A 27687-nucleotide genomic window follows, 5' to 3' on the forward strand; every position below is an offset into this window, starting at 1 on the left:
GCAGAAGGGGAAGAGCAAGGGTGGAAGCACAACAAGAGGTCTCAATGGGTGAATGGAGATGATGTGATGGACTGTCCCAGTACACCAGGTGACTGGAAGAGAGTGGTGCTGGGCTTTGACAAAAGATGGAACTTGAAGCACACATGTGGGGCAGTGGATGGCAAGCATGCGATTCTTGTCCCTGTCCCTGTACCCCTCATTTTCCTTTTCGTACAGGATGGCATTCTACTGGAACCATTCCTCAAGGTCCCCCTGGTTAAGGTGTAGGGCATAACCTTCATCCAGCCCTCCCTCACCACCAATGGGGCATCTGCCTCTGATGCTGTGTCAGACACAGGAGAAAGGGCTGCTTTGCTGCCTTCAAATGGGGCAGTGAAGGATGGGGTGGTGGTGGGGACATATACTACCACCCTGGTCTCCTCCTCCAGGGGTCTATCATGCAGGGCTACCTCCTCCTGCACTATCACCTCCTGTGGCATCACCTCCTGCCACTCCTGCTCCTGGGTGGACAACACCTGCATGGCCGTTTTTTTTTAGGGTTGTGCCCTCCCCCTGCGCTGCTTCCTTTTTGGTGCCATCTCTAAAACACAAGTCTCCTCTCCAAAAAACTTTCCAGCTATGAATGAACATGCCTTGGAGTGAAAGAGGTGACGTTCTGCTGTTTAAACCACCTTTTTTTCCTACTGACCGTATTTTCATCCCGGAGCTATTACCTCCGACTACCTTCGACTACCTATGTCTACCTACAACTAGCATCGACTACCTACGACTGGCTTTGACTAAACCTACGACTAAAAAAATATCGATTTTTTCCACAGCGACCTATTTTTAGTCGCAATCAATTTATAACATCTTAAAAAATACGCCGCGACCTAGCTGAAGCCTCGACTACGCGGAGACCACTCTCGACCATGAAGGAGAGTGACAAAGGCCTCCTATGACCTCGTGTCGACCTTGCCGCTACTATGGGTCGCGGGCAAACTCGCCAGAGGTCGGGGTGGAGGTCGCCCAAGTGGGGCAGGGGCTTTAGTTTCACTGACACCCTGGTGAGTTTCATTCACTGTAACTCATTCTCACCTAGCCCACAGCTAACAATGGACCATTTCCTTTATCATTGTTTAATTTTTTGCATATGATATCACCGTCTATATCTCTAATTTCCCATTCCCCTGACCTCAGTCTGAAGAAGGATCTCGACCCGAAACATCACCTATTCCTTTTCTCCAGAGATGCTGTCTGACCCGCTGAGTTACTCCAGCCTTTTGTGTCCATCTACAGTTCCAAAGTGACTTTCAAATTCACCTGGTTTAAATTATGAGAAAAATCAATTTTCTGTGTTCAACAAGCATCCATGAGGCTTTAATTCCATAAATGGGCAGTGAAAAGGAGCAATGCATATGTTGCTCCTATCTGCTGATGTTTCCAAAGTTCCTGATGCTCTCACTAGGATTATTCAGAACGTAGCATTTCCTTGTTTTCAAGTGCATTCACAGCAGTTCAATTTAATCATTGTTTATCTCATCCATTCTCATTTAAACTGCATCACATTTCATACCCCTATGGAGGCGAGTGTAACAGACTGCAGAAGGATTCGCTGAGAGTGAGCTTTTTGTGTTAACTAACTGCAGAAAGGCTCCATCCTGAAAACAATACAGGAAGATATTAAATGCATTTGAATTGTTCACTGTTCAATGATATTAGACTCTCTCACTAGAGGGAACATCCTATCTCCATCCACTCCATCCAGACCTTTCAATATTCGGTATGTTTCAATGAGGTCTCCCCTCATTCTTCTGAACTCCAGCAGGTAGAGGCCCAGTTAACGCTTACGATATGTTAACCCACTAATTCTTGGGGTCATTCGTGTAAACCTCCTCTGGACCACCTCCAGCACCAGTACATCCTTCCTCAGATATGGGGCCCAAAATTGCTCACAATACTCCAAATGTGGTCTGACCAGTGCTTTTAGAACCTCAGCATTACACTCCTGTTTTTGTATTCTAGCCCTCTTGAAATAAATGCTGCAATATATCGTCTATAATATCTTGCACAAGATTGGATGTGAAGTGAACAGATAGTTTGAAAGTCCTCTTCAAGCAAAATTCTCCCTCACACTTAAAGTACTTGCAGTGGCTGTTAGCTCAAGAACTTGTTGGAAAGACAATATCAGTTTGTTGTCATGATATTGATTTTCTTTAGTGCTACATTACTTCAAGTATGGAATAGTTGGTTGTGAAAAATATTTAACCAAGGAAGATCTTTTTTTTTCTCTCAGGCAGGTCATATAAATTGTCAGAATCATTTTCTGTTCTAACAAAATAAACAGAACTAAACAAAATGTGGGGGAGCTGATCAGAGATCTTCAATATTCTAATGTATTTGAAGTACTTGTTGTATTTCCGGTGGCGCTGGTGCTAGCTGCCTCCACCTTCAGTCCGGTATCTTTTTGTGTTTTTGTTATGTTGAAGTGCGTTTTTTGTGTTTTATGTGGGAGAAGAGGGTACGATAAGGGGAAACCATCCTTCAGTCGCTTCCTGGAGAGGACGCGACTATTATTCGAGTCGCATCCTCGCCCCCCCCCCCCCCCCCCCCCCAGCGGCCTACCTACTGGATTGGCGCGGCCTTTCCTGCCGGGACCAACCAAAGCTGCAGAAGCAGCAGCGACGCACCGTTGGAAACATCGCGGGGTGGGCGATGCCTTACCGAGGATCGCCGTTTGGAGCCCCGGAGTGCTGGGCCTGCTGCACCGACATCGCGGAGCTGTGGTTCGCGGAGCTCCCAACGCGGGCGGTGCTGATCAACATCGCGGAATATCAATAATAACATTTCAGGCTGTATTTTGTGGAGCAAACCCTACATCATTCAGATCAATGATCAGGATGATTACCCCATTTCGGAAGTTTTGAATGTAGATAGGGTTAATAGTCAATGCCTTTTTCTGAGGTGGTGGAATCTAAATGTGGAGCATACGTTTAAAATGAGAGGGGGGAAATTTAAAGGGGATTTGAGGGACAAGTTTTTCCACAAAGAGATCAACATCGCGGAGTCCTCCGGCTCGGCCTGCGGACTCGGGAGCCGCGGACCTCGGTGGGAGGTAGCTGATCTGGCGGTCCGGGCCGCTGAGGATGTTCTCCGTTGGGGTTCGGCGTCGGTGTTCCATCAGCCCGGCGTGAGGGCCTGAGCATCGGGCCGCCCGTGGCGGCGACTGTGGGTGCTCGGGGGGCCCCGACCATGGGTGAACATCTGGGAAGATCGGAGGGGAGGCTGGCTGGACTATGGTACCTTCCTCAACTTTGGTGCCACTATGTTGTGTTGTGATTGTGTCGTGGACTTCTGTGTTTGTGCTTTTTTTGTATTTTAATATGTTTTATTTATTTATTTATTTATTTTATATGATACTTGACTGTAAGGAAAATTCATTTTGTTGTCTCTAATATGAGATAATGACAATAAATTGAATACAATACAATACAATACAAAGAATGGCTGATAATGAATGGATCAGCTGCTAATGGAAATAATAATCAGACTGTAGCATAAAATGGAGAGCAGGTGGACGAATTTAGCAGATCAGGTAGAATCTGTGGAGGGAAATGGACAGTCCACATTTTAGGTCGATGCCCTCTATCTACTCTGGTATCGATGAAGGGTCTTGACTCAAAACAAAATAAATTTCCTAAAAACAGATGTTGCCCAACCTACTAAGTTCCTCACACTGCTTTCTTTGCTTCATGACAAATTCCAGCATCTGCAGTCTCTTGCGCCTCGATGATCAGCCTGTGCTTCTCATAAGCAGTCAACCCTCAGCAGCCTATTTTCCACCCTGCAGAAGTTGGGTTAAATATTATTTTCATTTTTTGTGCTAAATTATTTTAGCTTCTCTTTTTTCCTGCATCTCAATCTCTGTTAAATCACAATACCCCCTATAGCAGGTCTCCATTGACCAAGAACCAAAATTATCCATTATCCATTATTGAAATGACAGTGAGACAAGAGGTGGCAGGGGATGGAATAGGAATGAGAGGAGAGAATAAATCAATATGCTATCAGTCATCTGTGCTCAGTGTTAAGTGACAGTATTCTGTGACATTACAACTTCACATTGAAATAGCTCTATCTCAAAGCATGAACATCAGAAACCAAAATATCAAATAATTACACACTTATTTCTTCAAGCATGCTAAGTTATAAAGCATTAGCCATCATCAATGTAGTTGTGATTATTTTTTGTCGTGAAGGGTTTGAAAAGCAATCACAGTCTTTTCCAAAATACAACTCTTGACAAGTATTGTCTGAAAACAAAATATTAGTTTCTAGATTTGTTTATGACCTTTTCCATTTAAGTTAATGTTACTGTACAATATGATATTGCTCTGTAAAGGCACAGCAAATTAGTGTCTGTTACAACAGTGAGAAGAAGCCACCTCTCTTATGAACGGCAATGGCAGCTGTTCATTTTCTGCCTGAGTGACTTTAAGGAAAAGCAGTTACCTCGCAAATGATGGATGTTGTATGATGCTGCGGTGTGTCTTGAATCTCATATGGTTTCATCATACTTTGACAGTAAAAGCTTCAGCTTCTGACCAAATATGCTCATTATGTATTATAAAATTGATTAATCATTTTTATAGCAGCTCATGTCACAAGAGCAACCAGGCTTCAGTGTTGAGCTGCCGGAATAGGACCATGAGATAGTTATAATGGGAAATCACTGTAAACCCTGTCCACTGACAAAACACAGCACAAGTTAAAATATCAAAATAAGCACGTTACTGCTGTTTAAACCTTTTTTTGTCAATTTTAAGGAAAAAAATCATAAATATCACTTGGACGTTAGGAGAATATTATACAAATCATTGTGCGTGGTTAGAGATTTCAAATATTCAGCTAATGATGAAATAATTGTTAGTGATTTAATGTGTATTATGTCTGAACCATAAGCCATTACCTGGTGCTTTATATAATCATAGTTATGCCATAGTTAATCTATTATATCAGTATGTGAATAATTCAACCTATCCATTCAAGTAATGTAATGAATAGATCATTTGTTAGTTAATGGAATTAAAGAACAAATGATAATATCACATTAAAAAATGCAGGGATGAAGGTTAAACACTGATAATACAATAGATCAGGAGTGAAATATATATTTTTAATGAAAAGTGCGAGAATGTCAATTTTGCTCTGTAATTAGTGATCCAGTAATTAAATTGCTTTCTCAAGAAATCTTTTCTTTTTTTGCATTGGTTAACTTTTGTAATTTCAGCAGTACATTATTTTTTAATCAAAATTAAAATCAAACAATCCCTTCACATTTGAATTTGGCCCAGAATCTCTGGTAATATATAAAAAATACTTGGAATTTTTCAGGTTTAGGAACCCTCTTGTGTTTTCTCAGTTGCAGAAAAACCTCTTAGATTTAAAAAATGCTTAGAAAGCAGGGGTGGAGGTGCTCGTCCACATTGTCCTGCAAAGCACCAGATGTGTATAAAGTAATTATTGTTAAATCTTTCATAGTTTGTATAATCTTTTTATCAGCTATGCTAAAACTTTAAGAAAACTATTGTCATTCTTAAATGTACTTATAAATGATCTGATACACAATGTAAGTGAGCCTTATTTCTTTATTCATTCAAGGGGTGGATTTTATAGGATTGACCATCTCAAATTGCTCTTGAGAATGTGGTGATGAGCTGTCTTCTTGAACCGCTGTAGTGCTAGAGATGTGGGTAGGCCGATAATTCATTTGAGGAAGGTGTTTGAGTACTTTGCCAGTGAATGCGAATGAACAGCAATATATTTCCAAGTCAGGATGGTGTGTGGCATGTTGAGCAACTTCCAGGAGGTGGTGGATATGCGTTTGCTGTGCTTATCCTTCTCAGTGGCAGTCATTGGGGCTAGCTGGTGCAGTCTAAGGAATGCTAGTGATTTGGTGTAGATGGTAGATCCTGTAGATGGTACGGAATGTTGCTGCTTGCATGCGTTGGTGGATGGTGCGAATTAATGTTTGTGGTTAGCGTGCCTATCATCTTGCCGATCAATGGATCACACCACACTCCTGACATGGTCTTGTAGATGGTGGAGGGGGTTACTAGAGGGTGCCTAGCCATCATTAAACTTTACTTTAGACTTTAGAGATACATCACGGAAGCAGGCCCTTTGAATCACCGTCCACACCGACCAGCACTCATCCCATACACTAACACTATCCTACACATGAGAACCGATTTACAATTTTACCAAAGCAATCAACCTACAAATTTGTACGTATTGGGAGCGTGGGAGGAAACCAGAGCACTGGAGAAAACCACGTGGTCACAGGGAGAACGTACAAACTCTGTACAGACAGCAATCGTAGTCAGGATTGAACCTGGGTCTCTGGCACTGTAACCCAGCAGCTATGCCACTGTGCTGCCCTGCTCATTTCCCAGAATCAAAGACGGTCAGAGTCACAAAGCAAAGAAGCAGGTGTGTTAGCCCAACTTGTGCATGTCCATCAAGATGTCTATCCAAGCTAGTCCCATTTGTCTGCATTTGCCCCATATCCTTCAAAGTTTCTCCATCAATGTACCTGTTGGAATGTATTTTAAATAATGTATTGAATCCACCTCTACAGCATCTTTTGGTAGCTTGTTCCATATGTTTGAAAAAAGCTGTCTCACAAGTCCTTTTAATTCTTTCCCCTCTCGCCTTTTATCCATGTCCTCTAGTTTTCGACTATGACTATGTCTATCTTATCTACACAACTCTTGATTTTATGTACCCCTATTAAGAATAAGGAGTAAGCCATTTAGAACGGAGACGAGGAAACACTTTTTCTCACAGAGAGTGGCGAGTATGTGGAATTCTCTGCCGCAGAGGGCGGTGGAGGCAGGTTGTCTGGATGCTTTCAAGAGAGAGCTAGATAGGGCTCTTAAAAATAGCAGAGTCAGGGGATATGTGGAAAAGGCAGGAACGGGGTACTGATTGGGGATGATCAGCCATGATCACATTGAATGGCGGTGCTGGCTCGAAGGGCCGAATGGCCTACTCCTGCACCTATTGTCTATTGTCTGTTAGGTCATCGCGGCTCATCCACCTTCTCCCTATAACTCAAACCCTCTAGTAATATCCTCATGATTTTTCTGCACCCTTTTCAACTTAATGACATTCATCCTATGGTGTATATGGCTACTCCAGTTTCTATTCAATAGCAATCACCAGGACAAACATGGCAGCACCTGCATGTGTAATAAATGCAAAAAGAATTTCACAATGCAGTTGCAGATGTGACAACTAAAACAACATTGAACCATTGATATTTTGGAAATCTGCAATTTCTCTTATTAGATATTGTCATTGCCTGGCATTGATGTGACTTGAGTGCTTCTTGTAAATATAATATCAATTTGCAAACGGTAATGTACATTTTGTCATTGTAACATATGGCACCATATATATATTTAAAATGTCATTCTCTATCAGTTGGGAATGATCGATGTTAACATTGCTCTCTCCAGCAGTTTGAAAAACCATGTTGCAGCATATACTGTACAACATTTGAGTTCTCGGAGACAAATAATGGATGTTCAATACTCTGATGAAGTGATATATTTTCCCTTCAGCCAGAAATGCCATGTGAATGTTGGAGTACTCTCCAAGTTAGAGCATGTCTGTGACCCAGAAGTTTGTAATGTTTTCCACTGGAGGGCATGGCAGTGGGCCCATTGGAGAGGGAATGATTAATGGCTACAATGTGCTACAGCTCAGAAGATATTTAGTGGACAGAAAGTATGACATGAAAGGCATTCTCCAGGAGAGAGAGAGAAAAACAACAGGACAGACTCAATCTGTGTCATCTCTGCTTCAGTAACGATGTGTGCTGATTCCATTCTGCAGCACTGCCACAGGGATGTGGCAGACGGTATTTGTAAACTGGAGATGCACCTGCTACAGTTTTCCATCGACTGACTTCAATTGGCGGAAAATTATAAGCCGTATACTCATAATTCACAAGGAACTGCCGAGTGAAATCAAACTCTCTGCCGTGCCCTCTTCTGGTGCCATTTCTGTTACTGAAGTAAATTTGAGAAAATAGTACTTAGGCACACAATTGGGAGGATACCCATTTTTATTCTGTTCCCCTTTAATAATGGATGATGAGACAACATGATTGCATTTTTGTGTAAAAGGCTTTCAGAGAATAATGTACAAAGGTGCAGATGGTCATGTAAGTGATCTCAAGAGTGAGGGATTTCTGCAGTGATTTAACTACTTCCTAGGCCCTTAAAAGACTTCAAATGGAAGATCAAAGCCCGAAGATAAAGTTTATGAAATCTCATTGACAATGGTTCTAGAATTGAGGAAATGCTTTTCAGGTAATATGTTTGTAATTGGGAAAGAGTACAGGCACACACTAGACAATGAAAATTTTAATATTCATGCAAGGTAAAAAAATGTTTTCATCTTGTTCAGCTGTGCATGAAAGGAGCTCTCTGAATGAAAGATGGACTTTAATTGTGGTTTATGCAAGATGATGCATCACAATGAATGCTAGGGAGCACTGAGGAACAGAAAGCCTTTAGTGAACAAGTTCATGGATCCCTGAAGGTGACATCATGGACAGATAAGGCCGCGGAGAAGGATATTACGAAAATATCTTGGCTTTAAGTGAGTTGCAGTCATGGACTGAACTCAGCACACAGGAGGAAACATTCTGAAAAGAAGCCTAATGGGCCTGTCCCACTTGTACTCGACCAACTGGAAGCGGAGGTCGCGCTAAGTTCGCGCGTGACGTCATTTACGTGATGCTTACAAATCAGCTGGGCAGGAGGCGGGCCGACTGAAATTGGGTGTCGGGCGGTGACGTCATCACGCAACGCCACGCCGGGCGGTGATGTCATCACACAATGCCACGCGCTAGGCGTACGCCGTCAAGACGCTGCATACGCCATCAAAATGCTGCGTACGACCGCAATGCGCCTGCGTGCGTACGCGGGCCGACATGCCGTTGGCACGCGAAGATTTTGGTCACTGCAGGAATTTCGGAGCCCCGCGCGATGTCGGGACCAACCACGCACAACTCCATACCCCTACGCGCTTCTAAGTGGGACCGGCCCCGCATGGCCATACAGTGCCCGTACGCCTCAAGCGACCACGAGGTCGCGTAATTTGCAAGCCAAGGTCTCGTAAGTGGGACAGGCCCTTAACTCTGCTGATTCTTTTTAAGATCTACGGAACAAGCCTGGCTAAATCAACTGGCATAGGGACACGGAAGTGAAAAGGAGTGACCATGTCACCTGTACTTATGATGAGGCTAGGATGAAGTTTTTTTCATGTGAACGATAACCAGCCTGGCATTGAAATCGCTCCTTATCAGAGTGACAAACTAAATGGCATCAAGTGAATTGTATCAAACACATTATCTTAATTTTAATCAAGGAATTATTACAATTAAGAAACTTACATTCATGCTCTAAAATTTTTGAGGATAATTTAAAAATATCTGCTTGTAAGCCATTTTTGAACTGCACACTCAGTAAGTAGACTGTAATTCTAGACTTCAGAAGCATGATGTGATCTGGAGGGAGAAGCGAAGGAAAGTCAGGACTTGTGGCTGAAACCTCATCCAAAATCACATGATGTTTGATTTCAGAATCAGATCTTTGTCTTTACATGTTTTTGCATGTTCTTGATGTTATTGCTGGAATTGTTAATACCTGATTTTCTATCAATAATTGTCAGGTAATTGTGAAAAGTATTATATCATTATGATATAATATGATTATGATATAATATGGAAGTTCTCATAAATGCTATTATAACATGTTAGAAGCCACCAATATCCTTAGTCTTTATAATAATTTGTTAAGATCTGGGTTTCCCGTGTAAGCGCAGTAGTTATCTGTATCCCTTATTGTATTTTTGAAGATGATGGTGTGCTGTCTCTTTAATCTGCTGCGGTAGACTGTTCCTGAATTAGACTGAGTGATGATGAAGGATTGCCAATAACATTTCCACGTCAGTGTTGATTGAGAGATTGAATTGATTGAAGGATACAGCATGGAAAAAGAGCCTTCGCCCCACCGAGTCTAAGCGGATCATTAATCACTCATTCACACTGGTTCCATGCCATCCCACTTTCTCATCCACTCGCTACATATTAGGGACAATTTACAGAAGCCAATTAGTGTACAAAACCACACATCTTTGGGATGTAAGAGGAAATCTGGGTATCCGGAAGAAACCCATCACAGGGAGAACATGCAAACTCCACACAGGCAGCACCGAAGTCAGAATTGAACCTGGGTCTCTGGCACTTTGAGACAGCGGCTCACTCTGCTGTCTGTAACTACAATATGTCTATAGCTGCCCTGTTGCAGTGCTTCTTGGTCAACAGTATTCCTCAGCATGGTGTTAATGGGGAACTTGGAGATGGTAAGGGACCATTTTGTTGATGATCTTTGCCCAGTATTTTTGTGGCATAGTGTCACATATCACTCATGAGTTAATAATTAAATGTTGTTTCGGTCTTGTTGTACATGGGAATGAATCACTTTATTTGCTGGTGAGTTGTGAATTGAATTAAATATTGTTCAATCTTCAGAGAACATCTTCACTGACCTTATGATGGAAGCAAGTCATTGAGGAAATAGTTGATATGGTTTTGCCTTGCACACTGTCCTGAAAAACAACCAACATTATTGCCCATCAATCACAACCATTTTCCCTTGTGTGAGATATTGGAGTTTTTTCCCCCATTGCAATGCTTTCCCTTGATACTTGGTTTTACAAGGGCTCTGATGTTAACTGCTGCCTTGACAGCAAGGACATCATTCATGCCTTACCTCATCTGTGGAATTCAACCCTTTGGTCTAATTTGGATCATCAATTTTGAGGTCTGTAGCCGACTGGTCCTAATGAAACCCAAATTAGACATAGCAAATAATTGATGAATAAGTTCTGCCTGACAGCATTGTCAAGGCACCTTCCATCACCTTGCTGATTGCAGAACTAATGTTACACCTCATCCGATCTTAAGAGCTGAACATACATTAAACATGTGGTTTAATCATTGATAATAAACTGGGGACTCTTATTCTGTTATAATTCACCTTCACATTACCTGAGCATTGATATACAATGATCAACAATGAAATATACAATTACTAATAACACAATAAATTATCAGTTATACTAGGAAAGTAGGCCATAATAGTGCAAACTGAAATTTATGATAAAACATCAACAAAGCCTATGGAAATGTTTTACTGAGGAAGGTTTGTGGTTGGGTTTGTGCTGTGTGATGGAAGATGCTATTCTTGAATCTGGAGGTCATGGTTCTCAAGCACTCGTAACTTCGTCCTGATGTTGGCAATAAGATGGGAGCATGGGCAGGGTGATGTGGGTATTTGTTAATATTAGCTACCTTTTTGAAGGAGCAGTTCCTGTGGATGCCTTCGATGACGCTGGGTGGCACCGTCAGCGATGGCAGCCTCGCCCAAGGCCTGTCTGTTTTTTCGTCATTTTTATTATTTTTAGTGTGTTTTAAAAGTTTGTGCTAATGTTCTCTGGTTTGTTTTATGTGCGGGGGTGGGGATCGGGGGAATCTCTTACCTTGCCGGAGATGCGATTGTTTTCCGGAGAGTATCTCCGGTCCCTCTGCGACCTAACATCATGGAGCTGGTGGCCTTGCTCGAGACTGACTTTGAGCCCCACCGCGGGGCCATGGACTTACCATGAGAGCCTGCGATCCTTTGACTGGGATCGACGCTCCAACCTGTGGATTTCACCATCGAGGAGCTCGCAGTCTTGGGTGGAGAGTGATGTCGGGAAGCTCCAAAGTCGCAGGAGGTTCGACAAGCCCCAACACAGGGTCCGATCTTCCGGCGCGGGGGAGCTGAGATCTCCCCGATGCGGGAGTTTGATCGGCTCGATGCGGAGGGCCTGACCGCCGGCTGCAGGAGCCAAGATCGTCCCGACAATGGAAGGCTCGAGGTCCACGTCCATGGGATAAAAAAAGAAGGGAAGGGATTTAACTTTTTTTCGCCTGCCATCACAGTTATGAATGTGGAGGAGTCACTGTGGTGGATGTTCATGTTAACATGTATTTTGTTTGTTTTGTTGCTTTTTATTGATCTGACTGTATGGCAAATCAAATTCCTCGTATGTTGCTAAACATACTTGGCTAATAAAGTATGATTATGATTATGATGATGTTCATTACCCATGGTGGGCCAGACTATATCCTCCATTTTCTGTGCTCTCCTTTGTTCTTGGGCATTTGAGTTACCGAACCAGGCTGCTAATCAACCAACCAGTATGCTCATTACCATGCATTCGTCAGTCGATGAAATATTTGGCAACATGCCGATTCTCTTCAAACCTCTGAGAAGTAGCAGTATTGATGAGCTTTCTTTGTGATATCATCAACCTTCTGGGCACAAGACAGATCTTTGGAGATATACATGTCTGGGAACTTAAATCTGTTGATTCTCTCCATTGGCTGTCCTGTCAATGCAGATGGATTTGTGAATCCTTGGCTTTCTCTTCCTGAAGTTAACATGCAGCTCCTTGGTCTTGCTAACATTCAGAACAGGATTGTTGTTCTGTCACCATTTAATCAGGTTATTGATATCCCTCTTGTATCCATACTCATCCATTCGTCCAACAATGGTAGTAACCTTGCAGAATTTAAAGATGGCTTTGGAGGTGTGTCTGGCAGTGAAGTCTTTCGACAGACTAGCAGAATGAGCACACAGCCTTGTGTTGCCCCTGTGTTCATGGCCATTATGGAGGAGCTATGATGGCCAATTTGTATTGATTGTGGTCTTCTAATGAGGAAGTCGAAGATCCAATTGCATGTGCATGAGCACAGACCTACTAAGTTACGAAATTTGGACAATGTTAATGCAATGAGCTGACAGAATTGTCTTTGTAGGACAGCTGCATGACCCTTTTAGTGTTAGATTACTTGCTATAGGTTTTGTTATAATGATTGAAAGTTGACTAGTTAAACGGTAATTAGCAAGATTGGATTTGTTTTGTAAGCAGACATGCATTGAGCCATTTTCCACATGATAGGGTAGATGCCAGTGTTGTAACAGTTACGGAGCAGCTCAACTAGATTCTGAAGTGATTATTGTCTGGTCCCATGGTCTTTGCTGTGTACAATACACTCAGCTGTCGCTTGGTATCATGTGCAGTTAACTGAATTGGCTAATGTTTGGCTTCTATAATGGTGGATATATAGAATACATATTCTTGGTAAAAAGCCGAGACATCTGTTAACTTGACTAATGCAAATAAAAACCAACGACAGTTCAAGTTGCATGTCACAGTTGATGATGATGCAATGAAAAGCCAGAGACAGCAACAACTGTCCTTTTGAGGCTCGAAGAGGACTTGCTGTCTCTAACTTTTAGATGATCAAGTTAGTAGAGAAACTTGGTACCAAGGGGATACGTTACGCAATGGAAGTACAATGTTGAAATGGTTCTGTTCTATTATCTATGTAAGGTTATTAAGCTATTGCACATATAAATGTCATGTCTGCTGTCATATCCATTTCTTTAATTATTATAGATAGTTACATGTCAACAAAATAATTTGTGTTTACATTGTGAATTCCTGGTCTATTCTTGCATCCTTTTCTGATGTTTTTCTAAATATATATAATATAGTATAAATAATATAAATGATAAATATTGTCCAGTGATCTTTCTTCTATTCATTGGTTTGTGCCAAGGTAATGTTCCCATCATCTCGGAGATCAGATAAAATTTTGATTCAGAGCTTTGTCTTAACATTTCTTCAATGCTTCCAAGAGATGTCATTCTATATTAGACTTTGCAGTTTCCAGGGTGAGAAACATATTTTTCCATTGATGGCAAATATCTTCTCTGTTAAGTCCAAGTAGTTTTTATATTTTTCCTCTATAAATCTCAGGAGGTCGCTAGCCAGTATAAACTTGAGTTTTATTGTCCATGCCATCTACTTGCAGCAAAAGGCTTTTCATTACCATCAACCTCTCGAGGGTTATTAGAAGGCCATAGATCAGAAATTAATTTTTAAATTATCTGCACAACCCAGCCATAAAAATCTAAATCTTGTAGAGTTGTCTCAAGTCACACTACAGGTGCACAACCTTTTATCCGGAGTTCCAGAAACGGAAAAACTCCGAAAACCGGACATTTTTTCCAGGGTGTCGTCTGCCCACCAAAGCTCGCGTTTGGCGCCAAATTGACCCGAAATGACCCACGGTCAACCCAGGTCTGTACAACTGTAGCGGCTGCCTCCTCCCCGGAGACCGGGGAGACACTTAAACATCTGTAAATCATTGCTTAAATGTTAGTCAGTTAGTTTGGAGGGCTTTTATGTTAAGGGGGGGGGGGGTGAAGGGGGAAGTTTTAATTCTTAGTCCCCTACCTGGTCGGAGAGGCGGGGAGCGGTCAATGCCTTACCGGGTCGCCGTGCAGTAAGCTCCGGAGCGCTGTGGCCGCCAACTCCCAGCTGGGGCTGCGGGCGGCGCCGGTTGTAGCTCCGACCCCGGCAACTCTACCCCTGGCTGCGCGGCGCTCCAAATCCAGCGCGGCCTGCGGCCGGATGCCCGCAGCCCCAGCTCCGCGATGTTGTGTGTCGGCGGCCACAGCACTCCGGAGCTTTCCGCACGGCGACCCGGTAAGGCATTGCCCGCTCCCCGCTGGTATCCCAACGCTGCGACGCCGCCGACTCCCAACATCGCGGAGCTGGGGCTGCGGGCGCCCGCGCTACCTACCTAATCTACGCTAAAAATCTTCCATTCGGAAATCCGAAAAATTCCGAAATCCGACAAGTGTCTGGTCCCAAGGCTTTCGGATAAAAGGTTGTGCACCTGTACTATATTTTCTGCCCTTATCACACTAGTCTTTTGAATACACAGCAGATTACTGTTTCACAAAACTATCCCTTGTATTTGGTACAAATCAGTTTCAGCTTTTAATTAAGAACACCTATGTAAATGGATTGGAAAGGTTCAGAGGGATATGGGGCAAACGTGGACAGATGGGACAAGTATACATGAGGCATCTTAGTCGAATGGGCAAATTGGGCCCAAAGGCCTGTTTTCAAAAGGCAAAATATATATTTCAGCTGTTTACGTTGCACACATGCACTGCTCATTGGTAACCATGTTAGATTGCATTGGGAGAAAAGACAAGGTATATTCGACTAATTATGTTTAAGTGGATTCTGTGAAAATGACAGAAAGTACACAGCTCTCTGATTTTTTTTTTGATATTTGTCTTTTATTTTTCTCATCAGCCAAGTGCAGAAATGATTTCTATCACTCTCAAGTACAGGACTTTTGAGATCTTGTCGTGTAATGGGGAGCTCTAACTATATAATTGATCACTGTTAAGCATCAGGTTGAACATCTGCTGCTGTGCAGGGCTCCACTGGTAGCCAACCTGGCAACTTTATTGTGCAGTTTTCAGAGTCTGTTTTGCTATTAACACTGTTTGCATGAAACATCCCTGCTGAGTGAACAGGGCCTTTAGGAGAAATATTACCTCAACAGCATTGTATTAATTTACAAGATAACCTTAGCACAACAGCTGGAATCCCTTTAGACTGTCATTGAAAACGAACCTTGCTTGATATTAGTTACCATAAACACAACTGCTAAATGCAATTAGATAATAATCAACAATTTATATATCTGTGGGTCAGGCCTTGTGTGATACTTGTCTTTTTTTCAACAATTGCCTTTGACTTTGATACATGCACACACAAACTGACAATTAACCTCAGGGCCTTTACAAAGATGTTCAGTAAAAAAGACAGACCTCAAGTCAGAGAAATGAGGAATAATTGTGGTGCTGGTCGTACAGAATGGATCTGCCAGCACCTAAAGAACTAACATTTTGGATGGATTTTTTCCCCAGGAACATTCATCTGTCTTGTCAATCGCTGATGAAAATTACCTATTACCAATCTGTGTGGGAAGGAACTGCAGGTGCTGGTTTAAACTGAAGATAGACACAAAATGCTGGAGTACACGTCTGAAGAAGGGTCTCGACCCGAAACATCACCCATTCCTCTCCAGAGATGCTGCCTGTCCGGCTGAGTTACTCCAGCATTTTGCGTCTATTCCCAATCTGTGTTTTGTTTTAATTTTAGATTTCCAGTTAGTCATAACAGCAAAAATTATAATTATCCACAGATAATGTTAAAAAAAAGTATGTTTATTGCTATTTATATTTAATTGTCCCATTGTTTTATTCGAAACTCCACACAATGGAAATAACTGCAATATGATTTAGTCCACTAATGAGATGTGATTTGGTCCACTGGAATAGATTGCTTGGATCAAGGATTGTTAAGCTGGAGCTGATTGAATTGATCTGCATTTGTTCTTTTTAATTGACCTGACCCCATATATCTAGAAGTTTCTGCCTCACTAACTACTTGAAGCAGTCAGGGATAGCTTATTCTATGGATTTTCCCTCCATGGAGCCATTTCGGTAAATATACATTTCGGCCAATATAAAATCAATAATAGCACTGTTGCAATGCAACTTTTTTCTTCCTTTTAAAATAACAATCAATGCAATGTAGCATTGCACATTGGGAGTCAAGACCAAATGTAATACTCAGATGAACCCAATTTATTGGAAACACCATGAAGTTGTAAATCAGACTCCATCGTCAGATGTTCTTTTTTTTTAAACTGCTGATACAAATTATCTGCATTTTTATATGTATCCCAATATAATACTGAAATTGCAACCTTGTGGGCCAGTAATGGTGGTGCAGAAGAACTGGAAGGAATGTGTAGTTGCATTGTGCTATGTTTGTATAAGATATGGCTAGAAGGAGAGAGTTTATGAGATCTGTAGATACATGCAACGAATGAACAAGTGAAGTGAAATTAGCAAACTTAGGTGTTTTTTAGTTATTCTGCCAGGCTTCTGATGGTCTTGCCTCTGTGAGATTCTGAAGACCCGAATGTGTCTTGGTTGAGCTCGTCTTCCTCTTTGCACCCTGTACTAGTGGCCGCCCCTTTGGAAAGCTGGTGCAATCCTTCAAGAGTTCGGTGGGGCAGCAGAAAGATCCACAGACTTTTCAGTTATCAGGCTGGGAAACCAGCCTACTGAGCCTGCTTAGGAAAGATCTACTGCATATACAGATACCCCATTGAAATTGGTGGTTAGGTAAAGCTGCCAGAAGAGTGGCAAATAAACAGTTTTATTTAATTTAATGTATTTTAAATCTATTTAATTATTTTCTGCGTGTGAGCATTTCAATGTTTATTGTTTTAAACAATTGGTAGTTTTTTACACAATAGAAACATCAAATCTTGTGACACCACCTGTTCATGTGTGCTGGCATGTGTAACTGCACTCGGCCACTCTAACCTGCTGCTTGCCAGCCTCCAGCAGAACACTGTGCCCAGGACTAATCTGGAAATAACACATGGGTGGAAGGACAGGAAAAACAGCAATGTTTGGGTTGCAGAAGATCCATCCCATTAATGGAGGGACAATTGAAGAAAGCTGAGTATGTACTTGTATAGGCATTTGTTTGACATTAACTAGGCCTGATGCAATTAAAAATAAATGGAAACAGGAGTTAAAATGGTTAGCATTTTATGGTTAGCATGGAGCTCCAGCAAGTCTTGGCAGACAGAGTGCAAGTGTTCAGAGAAATGGTTACCTCGTCTATACTTGGTTGCACTGATGTAAAGGAGGCCACACCGTGTAGTGGGGCACCTTGGGTGGCATGGACGAGTTGGTTTAAAGGACTTATTTCCATGCTTTCTGATAAAAAACACATTTTGTTCTGCTAATTGCATGACCATGGATTTATAAAGTGACAAAAATGGAAAGGAGGATTTCCTCTTCACTTTTTCAAACTTATAATTCAGTGATGCTCCTGGTGAAATATACCATATGATTAATGGCCTGTGTTATGCTTGGCTGATGGCTCTGCCCCATGGTTGGAATTGCAAGCATACATGTATGATAGTTGTTGGTGAAGGATATATCCAGTCGCAGGTTTGCTGGTGTATAATCGACTGAACTATTGCCTTGCTATGTTGCCTTGTATAGCGGTAAAAGATCTGCAGACCCCATGTTAAATAAAGGCGTGAACTTTACATGATAAGGAAGGAAAAGTTCATAGCACATGTGGATCAGTCTTCAGGAGTTGACATCTCTTCCATGAAGCACCATTACCAAAGGAAGGTCTGGTCTGAAATAATAGTGAGCACCTCAGAGGTGATAAAATGTCACATTCGGTATTCAGACTCCTGATTTTCATCTTTTCCATCGAACAGCCAGCGTTTCTCCAAACATTTTATTTATTTAGCGAATGCAAAGTCCTTTAGCCAAGCAGTTGCCTCTTGATCTGCTGTATGAAGGGTGACAAGTCCTCCTTTGAGTCTTTGTTGAGGGCATGCTTCAATGATGTGTTGCATTGTTTGCTGCTCTCCTCAAGCACACCGTGGGGTTGGGCTGCTGCCCCATTTGTGAAGGCTGGCCAAGCAGGGGCCATGTCCAGTCCTGAATAGCAAAGAAGATCAAAGCCATTGATGGTGTAACGGCCCGCTTCCTCTGTGCCCAACGTGAGTCTCTTGGAGACAGATGACGTCAATGGAGTGTTGGTGGGCGAGGACTTCGATGAGGCGTCGCTTGGCTGCAGAGAGGCCTTCAACATTCAGTTGTAGTATTCGGAGAGCAGGTCCAACTGCTAGGTGCTCTTGAGGCTGGTCGTTGTTGCTGCTTTCGGCTTTGGGATAATGACTAGGATTCTTTGACTTGGCTCTCAGGCATCGTCTTGTAGAATTTAGTCTGCTGGGAGGATAATTGGCTTCCCCAGGCCAATCAAACATTCTTGATTGGTGACATAAAATCTATTGTCCGTAGGAAAGGATTAAAAAAAGAGCTGGATTGTAGAAATAAAAAAATTGTTGTGGGGGATTAAAAAAGAGACGACATGAGAAGAAATTAAGGCATTAATAAAAATTCAAATAAACCAAAATGTTAAAAATTAAAATAGCCAACCAACCTGACCCACATCTTGGTAAAGGAATTGGAGCGCACACCCCAGTGGCACAGCGGTAGAGTTGCTGCCTTACAGCGAATGCAGTGCCGGAGACCCGGGTTCAATCCCGACTATAGATGCTGTCTGTACAGAGTTTGGACGTTCTCCCCATGACCTACTTGGGTTTTCTCCGAGATTGGTTTCCACCCACACTCCAAAGACGTACAGTTATGTAGGTTAATTGGCTTGGTAAATGTAAAAATTGTTCCTAGTGCGTGTAGGATAGTGTTAATATGCGGGGATCACCGGTCGGCACGGACTCAGTGGGCCGAAGGGCCTGTTTCCATGCTCAATCTCTAAACTAAACTCTAAACCCCAGTTTTTGCAGCTTTAAATGTGAGCACCTGTAAAACAACTGCATGGCATTTTCATGGTGAAGATATGAACAAATTCGCTCTTCTATTAGCAACCAGATATTAATCTTAAACCTGGTCATTGATATATCTATGTACCATTTAATTTTTTATTCACAATATAAACAGATATATTCACCTGCTCGTGTGTATTGCCATGGGAGCTATAAATGAGACTCTTAAGTATATTGTGTCTTTATGAAACAACAAGTCTATTATAATGATTTTATGGTCCTCCTTAACATTCATCCCATCATATAAATTGTGGATCACTATTGACATGGCCCTGACTGCTTCCATTGGGATATCTGCATTAGGTCACCTATATCCACCTATTACTTACCAGGCTTTGTTCAAGTCTTTTCCAGCTTTCACCCCCTGCTACAATTAATTTGAAGAGGAATCCCAGCTCAAAATGTTGCCTTTCCGTGTCCTCCAGGGACGCTGCCTGACCCACTGAGTTACTTCAGCATTTTGTGTCTATCTTCTGTGTAAACCAGCATCTGTGGTTCATTTCCTACACCTTCCTGGAACCTTTACTGGATTCATTAGGATATCTGCATTCGGTCACCTATTACTATCCACCTATCACTTACCAGGTTTTGTTCAAGTCCCCATGCCTGACCCGCTGAGTTACTCCAGCACTTTGTGTTTCACACAAGATTCCAGCAAAAATGTCCTTGTGTCTCCATTGGGATATGTTGATTATTTTTGTGTTGACCCACATGTATCCAGATAAGCATCTCACCCATTCATCCTCTGATGAGCTCCATCTTAAGCAATTCAGTGAAGACATCTGCAGGTGATGCAGCGGACTGCAATTCAAAACTGCTTTGCTTGTGCAGTGCTGGGGGACACCTCACCTGTCTCATTTAAATACATATCGTGGTCCAATACAAGCTGCACTTGAGTTGTTTCACATGCAGGGATCTTTCCTCGTACCATTTGCAAGCTTACATTCCAGCATGACTAAACAGTGAAAGTTGTATCTTAAACAATTTCACTAACCTACATGGTGTAGCCATTAACACATTTTAATCTCACTTTCCATCAGCTCAGTCTGAAAAATTGATAATATATTTAACGGGAATTAAAATGTTTGCAAAGCATAACTTCCTCTTCTGCTTTATTGCCTGTCCTATTACTTGTTAATTAATGAAAGTAAAAGTTTCACCAGTTCACACTGAAATGCAATTGAAGGATAAAAATTATTGGATCAGGATCCATTCAAATTATTTGCAGTGAAAAGGTTTTATCAGCAGCTTTATCCCTGCAAGTCATGCCACATTCGTGCTGACAGGAGCATATTCAGCCAAGCACAATTTTTCAACTTGAAATAAGGTGCTGCTAATGTTGTCTCTACTGAAATAAAACTATGAAAAGCGATATCAGGAATGATATAAAATGGGAAATGTTAAACAAATTAGATAATCAACTGAACACTTTCATCTTCTCGTCTCATATAGTTAAATTCAGTGGTTGTACATCAATGTAAAGAACCTGTCATCCTTGAATTAGTGGGAAGATAAATTACATTGTAGATTTTTTTAAATGATTTGTATGCATATTAGTAAAAAAAGATTTCAATTAATTTTATTTTACAACAAATGTTACAATGGAAGTAATGACATTAGTTGTTCGCCTAGCCGAGCACCATTTTTGTTAATATGAGGTGTGATTATCTTTGTGGTTGGAGGCATCTTAAAAAAAAAATTTTCATTCCTACTTGGATGAAAATTAAAACCACATCTAAAATCTTGGCGCAGTTTACAGTGCTGGGGCTTTTGCGATATGAGACTTGAAAATGTTGCCATGATTTACATGAACTAAAAATAGACAATTGGATTAATGAGAACATACTGAAAAATGCTGCAAAGGTGACCATGGAACAATTTTAAAGACTTTCAATCTGGAGGAATAGATAAATAATGTATATTCAGCTGTAATTCCTTCATTCTTCAGGATCAAATCATGCTGAATTATTTAGTCTGTAACTGGCCAGCATTATTCTTTTATTATTTAATTTTCTCTGAGGTACTTTCAGTGTCTTAATTGTGCCTTGTGTGTGCAAAGTCTGTTGCGATACAATTCCTAGATGACTATTTGATTTAATAAATCAAGGCACACCCTAATGTGGGAACATGTAGTCATGAGACCCACAGGATTTTGCAAGATGTTAGTAATAAACCAGAAATAGGTTTCAGTTTGTAAATTCAAATTATGTCCAAATCCCAAAGTAACATCTGAGATTGATTGGACAACAGCCAACAATTGCGTTGTTGGTGATGCTATCTTTTAAAGGTGTTAGAATGAGACCTCGTTTGTTTTCTCAGGCGAATATAAAACACAGTTTCAAAAAAGAGCAGGGGAGTTATCCTTATTCTAGACTATGTTTATACTTCACTTAGCAATAAAAGAAGGATTCCCTTTCTGTTGGTTACAGCTTGCTGTATATAAATTGATATGGATATCCCCTACATTATAATAGTGACTACACCCTGCAAACAATTTATTGACTTTCATGCACTTTGTGATATCCTGGAAGGAATGTAAAAGTGATCACACAAAATGGAAAGTAATTCCATTTGCATTTTTTTTACAGGTATCTAACCCTAGGCATGTTAATTTACTGAAAGGGATTAGTTGAAAATTTGTATTAACATGAGAGGATGTTATATTACGATATGATACGATAGACTATATTCATCCCCAGAGGGAAATTGGTCACAATCCACAACAAGGTACACAAAAACCTGAAATTAAAAGTGAAAAAAAGAAAAGGACAAGCTCTGACTCTGACCCTCTGACCAACAATCGGCATAGTCACCCCTCTCACCACCACACAGCACTGACCTCCTGCCAAGTCGTTACCCCACTTACGGACACCTTCTGATTTTTCTCTTCCTCCAGCCCTATTCATATAAGGAGGTAGAGTTTGCACTCAACCTCGCACATTTTTGGCAAAAACCTGTCCATAATCAGCATAATTTATGCAAAAAGCACAGTACTCCAAACACAAGTTATGTTGAATTCCTGCCATCTTCTGGATTAGGTTAAAGATCATTAGGCTAGAAAGCTACTGTTCGCACAAAACCTGATATGGTGCACTCTCCCATAAATCCTATAAGACACGAGTAACTCAGCGGGACAGGCAGCATCTTTGGAGAGAAGGAATGGATGACTTTTCGGGACTAGACCCAAACGTCACCCATTCCTTCTCTCCTGAGATGCTGCCTGTCCCGCTGAGTTACTCCAGTTTTTTTTGTCTATCTTCGGTTTAAACCAGCATCTGCAGTTCCTTCTTATTCCTATATATAGTACTTGCATGTGTTCTTTTGCAGCAAAATTCATCTACCTAATCAGTCTGTGTTGTGGCAGAAAAGTAATGACAGGCATGGAAATGTTAATGAAGCTACTGACAATAGACATAAACCATTTTATGAATTGTGATTTAACTATGAAGCATTACCATTGAGTTTTCACTACTGCTTTCACAGATTTCTGGTTAATCAACACACTTGCTATGAAAAGGTGAAAATTACTAATCAATTTGTTAGGAGTCTGAACACGACCAGGGTTCGTATTCAATAACCATTTGAACTAGTAAAAAACATTTTGAAACCAAATAGCAAAATATTTGAAGTCTTCACAAATTTAATACGCATTGTTTCATTTCAAATGATTACATTCCGCTCCATGCATGTCCGTAACAGGTTGCTGTAGAGGCTGGGGAAGTGACAGGGAGGACACAGGTTTTTTATTTGTAATCTCAAACACCAAACATATGCAAATGTATCATTAGTCGGTTGGACTTAGCTGCACACAAAAAGGTGGCATTGACTTCATTAGAACTCAACCTCAGGATATGAGGACATCTTGTGTCTGATATCTGTGCTGGAGATGAGTGTTGGTGTGCAATGCTGAAGATTGTGCTGAAGACCTGAGACTGTCACGGTGATGTGGCAATTAATCAGCTTCTAGATAAAATGTAATATTACACCTAATGGTGTAATGAATTATTAAATGTGAAGAAATATACTGAGCATATGTATGAAAATGTAAGTAGAGTTATCAAACTGGCATTTGAGACACCTGCATGGCACAGAATGGAAAGACTGGATGTGTAGATTTGAAATTGTCTGTTTTCAGGTACGGTGAAGAAAAGTAGCAGTTCAGTCAGGATATTGGTCTCTAAACTTATGTTTTTTTGAATGAAAGTGAGCAGAAGGTGGTGTAGAGAGTGTGATCAAGCGAGTTTGTTGTGGAATATAAGGGATGCAGGAGTACACTTGAGAAGAAAATTAAAGGGGCCGTCCCACTGCGGCGACCTAATTGGCGAGTTTAGAAGAGTTTAAGAGAGTTTGAAAAACTGTCATGTTGAAGACCTCCTTCGACTATGTTGAAGACCTCCTTCGACTATGTGGAAGACTAGGTTCGACTAGCTTCGGGAAAATTGGACACCGAATAGTGGAGAGTGAAGACAACCTCCTTTGATCTCTTTCGACCTCCTTTCGACTATGTTGAAGACCATCTACGACTACCTTCGATTGCCTTCGACTACCCTTGATTACCTACAAATAACATGCCGACCTACTACGACCTACTTCGACTAAACCTACGAGTAAAAAAAAAAATCGATATTTTCCATGGCGACCTTTTTTTACTTGCGGGCATTTTTCAGCATGTTGAAAAATATGCCGCGACATAGCCGAGGCCTCGAGTACACGGGGACTACTCTCGAGCATGAAGGAGAATTACAAAGACCTCCTAGGATCTCGTGTCAACCATGCTGCGAGTATGAGTCGAGGGCAAACTCTTCAAAACTCGCCAATTAGGTCGCCGCTGTGGGACAGCCCCTTAGGAGTGCAGAAATGGAACATGAGATATCCCTGGAGATGAGTAAAGTAAAATCCTAAAATATATTATATGAAGAGCAGAAGTGTAAAGGGGCTGTTCCACTTGGGAGACCTTATCCGCAAGTTCTGGCCGCGAGTAAAAAAAGGTCGCCATGGAAAAAATCTATACTTTTTTAACTCGTAGGTTTAGTTGTAGTTGGTTGTAGTAGGTGCGGCATGTTAGTCGTAGGTAATCGAGGGTAGTCGAAGGTAGTCGTAGATAGTCTTCATCATAGTCGAAGGGAGATCGAAGGAGGTCGTCTTCACTCTCCACTATTCGGTGTCCAATTTTCCCAAAGTTAGTTGTAGCTAGTTGAAGCTGGTCTTCAACATAGTCGAAGGAGGTCTTCACCATGTCATTTTTTAAAACTCTTCTAAACTCGCCAATTGGGTCGCCCAAGTGGGACAGCCCCTTAACTCCTGAGTAGGTCTCCTGAAGGATTAATGTGATCATATATTTGTGTAACCATGGGAGATGGGAGAGCTCTTAAATTAATATTTCTCATCTGTATTTAACTGAGAAAAACACGGAAGTCCAGTGAGTTCAGGGAGGGAACAGTGATGTTCTGAAACATAACAATATTGTGACAGAGAAGAAGTTAGCAGTCATGAAGAGTATAAAGGTTGATAAATCCCTAGGGCATGACCAGGTGTGCTCTCAGATGTTGTGGTAAGCAAGGGAAGAAATTGCTGGGGCCTCAGCAGAGACTTTTGTGTCTTTCATAATCACGGGTGAGGTACCAAAAGACTGGGGAATGGCAAATGGTGTGTCTTTTTTAAATATAAGGACTGCAAGGACTGTCAGTGACCTGCAAGGTAGCGAAATGAACGTCAATGGCGGGAAAGTTACAGTCTTCATGTGGAAGGGCAAGGAATGAGTCGGAATAGTAACAAAGTATGGCTTTGTGCAGTGAGGTCTTGTGAGGTTTGATTCTGTTTTTTGAGGAACTTATGAAGATGACTGATGAGTGTAGGGCAGTAGATGATGTCTGCATAATAATAATAATAATAATAATAATAATATCTTTTATTGTCATTGCACGTCAGTGCAACGAGATTTAGTGTGCAGCTCCACTGATGTACAAGAAAGGTAAATAAATACAATACATAAATAAGCAAGCTGAATTGATTAACGTGACCATCTGAGGGAGACTGTCCAAAGGGGGTGGGTGGGGGGGCACTCATTAGGGCCGGTTCAGAGCCGCTATAGCTCTTGGGATAAAACTGTTCCTGAGTCTGGAGGTTCGGGCGTAGAAGGCCTTGTAACGTCTGCCGGAGGGAAATAGTTGAAACGGTACATGGACTTCAGGAAAGCATTTGACAAGATCTCCTCAAGAAAGGCTAGTCCAGAAAATTAAGTCACATGAGATCCATGGTCAATTGGTAAATTGAATACAAAATTGGCTTGGAAGACACAGTAATAGTGGAAGGGTGTTCCTTGAAGTGGATTTCATTGCTGAGGTCCTGACGAGGATGAAGGACAAAGGAGTACAATGATTACTGAGCAAGAGGAATGACATGTTGTTGTTGGTAAGAGAGTTGGTGATGTATAAAACATGAATTCATGCGTCTGTTTTATTCGTATAAAGCAGCATATTAATACTACAAAGTGTTGCTAAAATATCACAGGAGAGCGTGCTACAAAACTTGAGGGGGTCATTTCAATCAAAATTATTGAGAGATTTCAAACAAAGTGAGTTTATGTAAGGCACCTACAGTTTAATGGACGGTGTAGGATGGCCATCAGCAAGCAGATGTCTACAGAAACTGAGAGCCCTTTGGTCAGGATTGCAGAGTGAGGAGCAAGAATGAAACAGGCCCAACAGTGGCAGGGTAAGCTTCATTCAGGCCAAGTTATATGTTTACTTCAAATGGGTTATGTAGGAAAACAGCAGGTCAGATGTGCTAAACATAAGGAGGCCACAGGTGACGGTGGTGGAAAACCGAGAGACCTTTTCACAGGTGCCTTGAGCAATATCTCATCTCAGAATGCCTATTGAAGATAGTCCTGTATTACGGTCATCATAGGAAATGGCCGATTGCAAACTCTTCAAAGTGTGATTCTTGACGCTAATGGCAGGTGTAGAATGTCATAGTGATGGGGGAACAAACAAAATTATGTGTGCAGAGATAGCAAGATGAGTGAATCTACAATAAGTCACGGTGCAGACTTGGAACTGTTGCCCCACTTCCCTTCATGGATGAGATGAATGCCTGGGTAGCGGAGAGGCATGGTTGGTTTCAGCTGCTTTTCCCAGTCAAAGTCTGCAAACATGCATGGTTAACTGTAGTACAGGACTAAGTCAAATCACTGGGCCAGAAATACCAGTCATTTGAACGGATCGCAACCTTGCACAGGCTTGAGCTCAGTGGTCAGGTAAGTATTGAAGGCACCAATATCCATAAGCAGGCAGGCAATGTAGTTTGAAGGGAAGAGCCTCCGGCTGAAATGGTTTAGTTATTAAAAGCAGCAAGTGAACAGCTGCAATGAAACTACCCATGGAAGGAAAACCGACAAAGCATTTGCAGAGTATCATCTCAAGAAGTGGAAGGCCATCTCAGAAACTATTGATAAAACAGATAATTTCAAGCTTCCCTCTATTGTTAAGGTTGAGCAAAATAAATCATGTCAATGTATGAAAGTGCAAGGTTCACATTTGAGGTAACTAATTTTGAGGAAATTCTGACATAGTGGGCAGTTAAACAGGGAGAGAAACAAAAGATTTAAGGCCATTGTTCCCAACTTTGTGGAATGGTGCAAGAGCAAGGCAATGCATTGAAATGAAGACCCTGCATTTGGGAGAGACAGTAATGGACCTGTCCCACTTAGGCGACTGCAGGAGACAATGCAGTCGCCACATGTTCACGGGTGGTTTCCATGGAGTCGCCTTCATGGTCGTGAGGAGTTCCCGCATCCTGGGAACTAGTTGCGGCCTCATTATGGTTGGCGTGAATTTTTCAACATGTTGAAGAATTTTTCAACGTTGAAAAATTAGCAGCGACTAGAATGAAGCCGCCATGGAGAGTAGCGAGAATTCTCGAGCTGTAGGTGGGTCGCCAGGAGGTCCTAATGGGTTGCCAGGAGGTAGAAGGTTCTCGGAGGTTCTCGTAGACTGTAGCCGATGCTGACCGGTGAATTTCATTGGCTCATTGGGGGAAAAAAAAGGTAAGCAGTAGTTTTCAGACCCAAGGATAACCGACGAGTAATGTTAATGTCTGCCGAGCTTCACAGCCGTGCATCTCTGGCTTCTTAAAATTTGTCTCCCCCCCCTCCTTTAAAGGACTTACCGTACGCCGTGGTTTAGCCATTTTTTACAGCGCCAACCTTCCTGTTCATCGCGGTGTGTGTCTGTTTTACCCTGGCTTTGCAACTT

At 41.7% G+C, this 27687-nt stretch overlaps 1 protein-coding gene and 1 long non-coding RNA gene across 36 annotated transcripts in view; one reads left to right on the top strand and one right to left on the bottom strand.

Moving 5' to 3' along the window:
• The window catches only part of nrxn1 (neurexin 1), a 1413544-nt gene that overhangs the window by 1180021 nt on the left and 205836 nt on the right, over positions 1 to 27687 (top strand). The window lies entirely within an intron of this gene.
• Positions 683 to 24033, bottom strand: LOC116975901. The gene is made up of 2 exons (XR_004412806.1): positions 23990 to 24033; positions 683 to 733 (listed from the first exon to the last, which is right to left on the bottom strand). It is a non-coding gene; the product is annotated as an uncharacterized LOC116975901 (long non-coding RNA).

Source organism: Amblyraja radiata, chromosome 8 (genome assembly GCF_010909765.2).
Source record: "Amblyraja radiata isolate CabotCenter1 chromosome 8, sAmbRad1.1.pri, whole genome shotgun sequence".
Classification (NCBI taxonomy): Eukaryota; Metazoa; Chordata; class Chondrichthyes; order Rajiformes; family Rajidae; genus Amblyraja; species Amblyraja radiata.